This window comes from Cannabis sativa, chromosome 9 (genome assembly GCF_029168945.1).
Source record: "Cannabis sativa cultivar Pink pepper isolate KNU-18-1 chromosome 9, ASM2916894v1, whole genome shotgun sequence".
NCBI lineage: Eukaryota > Viridiplantae > Streptophyta > Magnoliopsida > Rosales > Cannabaceae > Cannabis > Cannabis sativa.
Window position 1 is genome coordinate 56,023,669 of NC_083609.1, and position 5,865 is coordinate 56,029,533.

The 5,865-nt window shown below is 35.3% G+C and overlaps 1 non-coding gene across 1 annotated transcript; it reads right to left on the bottom strand.

The window, feature by feature from the left end:
- Window positions 1-5,403: 5,403 nt before the first annotated feature.
- On the bottom strand, window positions 5,404-5,510 carry LOC133031586 (small nucleolar RNA R71). The gene has a single exon (XR_009684689.1). It is a non-coding gene; the product is annotated as a small nucleolar RNA R71 (small nucleolar RNA).
- Between the last annotated feature and the right edge of the window lie 355 nt (window positions 5,511-5,865).

The window sequence follows — 5,865 nt, forward strand, 5'->3', positions numbered from 1 at the left end:
GTTTGAAACCAGTTTCTCCTTTTATATCATTCAGTAGGATACTAGTGATTACGCTAGTTTATTTCAATCTAGAACCTCTAAAACACAATTGTCTAACTAGAATTTTCTTGTATTCCCCTGAGGATCCCAAACAACACCTGCATCAATTCTGAGTAATATAGAAAATGCAATTTCAGAAACTGGTTTTTAACTGATTCCAAATTAGGTATAGGATAAGCCCAAAAAAACAACTGATATAGAAACTGTGATCTTCATATAGAAACAGGTTTTCAAATGACAATTTTTAAAATCACAGAACGCACAAATAACACAAATTAAACTAGAGAAACTGGTTTCTGAAGAAAATTAAACTAACACTGACACTAACAGAGTTGAAACTCTTGAAAACAAATCAGAAAAAGGGGCAGAAAATTACTTTGCTCGTTCTCAATCGAAGGCTACCAGGTTCTCCTACTACTTTTACTTGATTTTCAAAACAGTTTTGGAAATAATTAAGCCAAATTTATTTGTACATACATATGTCCAATTGTGATCGCTTATATGATAGAATTATTTGATCGATTAAAGAGACAAATTCACTTGCAAGCTCTAAGAAACCTAGGTTTTTTACATGCCATAAACTGTTGGAAAAACATTAAATATATAATCATATACGTTTGACTGATATGACTTTGACATGATGCATGAATATGCAAGGAAATCAATTTGTTCAACGAATATAAATGTGTCATTGGATATAACCCTCGGTTACCTGGAAAACTTTTGACTTTATGTGCATATAGAAACTGGTTTTTGAAGGAAGATTAGGCAGAATGGGAAAACAAGTATTATAGACAGATGAACCTGTCTCTGAAACCATGTAGAATTGGCACACAAAATGCAGGTATACACTGGCTCTCCTTATAGGAGCACTATAGACAAAAACCGGTTATTGAATCTAATTATAATAGCTAGCTTTTCAACATTATAACATTGACAGAAACCGGTTTACGTTTTTATGCACAATGAGTTAAAAGAACACCAATACTGCTGAGCCTATGATTTGCAGAAAACATCCAACTCCAAGATCTAAACATCCACCTCTATATTGCTCAAGATCCTATTATTTTTAGGTGCATATAGAAACTGGTTTTTGCAGGAAGATTAGGCAGAATGGGAAAACAAGTATTATAGATAGATGAACCTGTCTCTGAAACCATGTAGAATTGGCACACAAAATGCAGGTATACACTGGCTCTCCTTATAAGAGCACTATAGACAGAAACCGGTTATTGAAACTAATTATAATAGCTAGCTTTTCAACATTATAACATTGACAGAAACCGGTTTACGTTTTTATGCACAATGAGTTAAAAGAACACTAATACTGCTGAGCCTATGATTTGCAGAAAACATCCAACTCCAAGATCTAAACATCCACCTCTATATTGCTCAAGATCCTATTATTTTTATGGATGGAAATTTTGAACATAAACAAAAGGAAAAATACCCATTCAATTTTTTGTTTCAATACCGTACAAACTTAATAGATCAAATTTTAAAAATCTAAGTCAACATAACGAAGAGTGAGCACCAGTATCGACAATGAGATACTCCTATCACAAAAGCTCAAAATCAGACATTATTGGAAATCAAATTTGATACAGACACCATTAAATTCTAACAGAAAAAAGAAAAAACAAAAACAAATATGGAAAGAATACAAAAACAGAACAACCATCACCGAAAAAAAGAATACAGCCACATCACATTCCAGTTACAGTGTATAATAACATATACACATTTTCAAATTAACCCATAATGTTGGTTTAACACAACAAACAAACAGTATAAAAAAAATAAAAAAAATAAAAAAAAAACTCCATGAACAACCAAAAAACTTCATTAAACACATAAATGAAAATGGAAAAAAACAAACCCTAACATCTGAAAATTAATAAAATGGAAAGATAGAAGCAATACCTTGAAGAACCAAAATCGCAAAATCACAATGTGTCTGATTTCCTCCCAAAATCGGTAGCCAAAAAGCAAAAAAAAAAAAAAATCAAGAACCAGAACAATGAAGCCGAACAGAGGAGAGAAGGAAAGCTGAAGTCGAACAGATGAGAGAGGGAAAAATGAGAGGGATAAAGTGATATAATAGGCTGTTTATGGGGTTTATAGGTCTTAGTTGAAAACTGAAAAAAAAAAAGAAGTTAAAATGGGGAAGCAACCATCAAATCACCATGATTACATGCAAAAATCCCTCTACAATAAACGGTTATCTTAAAAAAAACTGTACCAAAAAATTTAAATACTTAAAAGGACTAAAATAACTTAAAGAAACTACAAAACCCACAATATGGGCTTTTGGCAAAATAGTTCCAGCCGTATGGGCTTTAAAATCCCATAAACTATTGCCAAAGTTGAAAAAAGCCATATAAAGGAGTCCATAGTTAAATATGCCATATTTATCATAAAAGGTTTAAAAAAACCATATACCACGTAAATTCTACTTTTAGCAATTACGACACTCCTACGCTAATACTATTTTTGGTAACGGGAAATTAACATTAGGGGATATTTCACAAATACACCAAAATAATAAAAAAAAAATTACAAAAATTTGGTTTTACAGAATTTTAAATATTTTTATGATTTTTTTTATTTTATTCACAGAAAATACAGTATTTTTATGTTGTACACTTGTTAATTTGTTGTTGATATTTTGTTATTTGTATGTTATTTTTTATTGTTGTTTTGATGTTATTTTCATGTTACTTTTATGTAGTTTTTTTGTTATTTTTTATGTTGTTTTTATGAAAAATAGTAAAAATATAAATGGGGCCCGCACAGTCTGGGACAGGTGTCACGCATGGGCACTGTTATAGTAGACAAAGATATTAGATAGGCATCGTTAGCAAAAAGAATGTATTCATTTTGGTGGTGCGTGCACTACCATGGTCTAACATACGAAACAAAATTTAATTTGGTGGGACCAAACGTCAGAGGCGACCACGTCACCCCTCAAAGACTTCCAGAGGCGCCTCTTGGAATTCCCCCTTCGGGTGCATACCAGTGCTCATTCAGAGGTCTTCCCTTATTATGTCTTCTAAAAGGCTAGAAGCCTTCCAAATCCAAAGGAGCCTCGTCTTCGGAGGCAAGGCTTCTCAGCTTTAGATGGGCTCGGGCCGATCTTCCGTATAGATTAGGCCTTCCTATGTGGGAGGGCTTTGACTTAGGCCATTCCCGCTTAATCATACTCTAGAGATACCATGTATCACCCTTTCAAAACACAGATAACAATTAGAGTTTTGCCCCCTAAACTATAAATCGCTACAAATAACCCAACGAATTACATTCTGCTCTTTTCTTTAAATAACTATCTAATGTAGTACTGATGTGATATTAATCTAGTCAAATTCAATATTTAAGACAAAAAAAAAATGGGTTACTTTCTGTTTACACCAAAAGTAGTCCTAATGACATGGACATTGTTAGGTTATGATTAACCTATATTTCGGGTCTTTAAAGTTAGCATTATCTCGTCTATTGGTGTCTTTTGGAGCAGTTTTATGCTTGATTTTCATTATTTCAGGTTCCCGGGGTGTTAAAGTTCGAATTCAGTCAAATGGCGAAAAACTGGGACAAACTTGGAAAAAAATGGAAAATTCGGCTCCAGACGCATCAGTAGTCGCGACCTCCAGAGAGCCAGGTCGCGACCCTGGTCGCGACTTCGAGAGTTTGGCAGAAACTCGGTTTTTTGAGTTTTTCCTGTAGTCGCGACCAGCTTAAATGCTAGTCGCGACTAGGTACGGAAATCGCAGATTTGACCTAATTTTGATTTTTCACTCAATTGGAGGCACACCACTCATCCCTATATAAGGAATACGACATTGAAGGTCAGAACTAAGAAAAAACAGACCTAATAGTGGAGGCAAGTGGAGAGGAAGCTATCTTGAAGACCCGGAGCGATACCACCTTCTAGTTTCTTTCTTTTACCCTTTTTATTCTTCTTTATGTTTGTTTTTATTTCTGAATTAATCATGGATGTTTTTAGAGTTATTATGAACTAAATTTCCCAATAAGGGAGGATGATGATTGTTGTTTAAGTTTATGCCTAGTTAATAAATAATTGCCATTCCTTCATCTTATGTGTGATTACTATCTTTATTTGTGTTTAATTCCATGTGCAAGCTTGATCACCTTTTACATGTTTAATGATCTCAATTCGAAATCTGAAAAGTGAGAATTGAGAATGCTAAAATTTGGATAGTCTAGGTTTTGATGTGAAACGAAAGTATTTACATAGCCTCAGTGACTAATAGATTATTGCTTAATGCTGATTTTGTGTTGATCTAGTTAAGAAATTAATTAGAGAACATAAGATTTAGAACCTAAAAGATCTGAAAAGAGTTAGGTTAATTTATAATCTGTCATTCACATTGAGATAAGGATAGTAATTAGGTATTAACATAGGTAGCTCATCAACAGGATTCACTTCCCTAATCTCTCATCTTGATTAATCGTCGTCTATTTTCTCTTTAATTTTCTGAGTTATTTACTTTTAAATCGCAAACTTATTATTTTACCGAATAGAATCATAAGTATAGTTTAGTAGTACTTAATCCAATTCCCTGTGGTTCGACCTCACTTGCGTGAGATACTACTTGATACGTACACTTGCGTAATAAATAGAATTTTCGTAACAAGTTTTTGGCGCCGTTGCCGGGGAGTTGTTTAAAGATTAATATTACACAAAATTATACTAACTTCTACTTTGGTATATTTTCTCTTGCTGATTTTTCTAACCTTTTTCTTGCAATATTTTCTTGATCTATTTCAGGAATCATAAGTGTATGCGCCGTCAAGGACAAGCTGTGATATTACCAGTTGATCCCGAAATCGAGAAAACTTGTAGGAGAAACCGAAAGAACAAGAGGCAAGAGGGAGTTTCAGCAACTGCTGAAACTTCAGACATCATGGCTGCGAATGATGCAAACAATGGAGGCAATAACGGTAACAATGGTGGCGCAGTAGAAGATCAAGCTAATGGCCGCAGCTTGAGAGATTACATTCTCCCTACTCTGACGGGAGTGCAGTCGTGTATCAGGCCACCGGCAGTGGATGCAAATAACTTTGAGATCAAACCTGCCATACTTCAAATGGTGCAGTCTTCAGTTCAGTTTGGTGGCCTCCCTTCTGAAGATCCTAACCTGCATCTCTCTAACTTCATGGAACTTTGTGAAACCTTTAAAGTTAATGGAGTTAGTGATGATGCCATTCGATCCGAGATCGTTCCCATTCTCTCTTAGAGAACGAGCCAAGAGTTGGCTAAACTCCTTGCCACCCAACTCTATTGCCACTTGGAATGATCTGGCAACGAAATTCTTGTCAAAGTTCTTTCCTCCAGCCAAGTCTGCAAAGCTGAGAGGAGAAATCAATAACTTCTGCCAACAAGATAATGAATCTCTCCATGAGGCTTGGGAGAGGTTTAAAGATCTGATCAGAAAGTGCCCTCACCATGGTATAGAGAAGTGGATGCTGGTCCACAACTTCTACAATGGGTTGGTAGGAAACACAAGAACTTTAATAGATGCAGCAGCTGGAGGAGCCTTTATGAGGAAGAGTGCTAATGAGGCTTATGATCTATTGGAGGAGATGGCTCTAAACAATCAACAGTGGCCAACTGAGAGGAGTCAATCAAAGAAGGTAGCTGGTGTGTTAGAGGTGGATGCCATCACTAAGTTGACAGCTCAGGTAGAAGCATTGACAAAGATAATTGCAGGGCAAGCTAAACAAGCCCAAGTTGTGTGTGAGTTATGTGGGGGAAGCCATCACTTTTCAGAATGTCAAGCTGATGTGGATGATTTGCCAATGGATGAA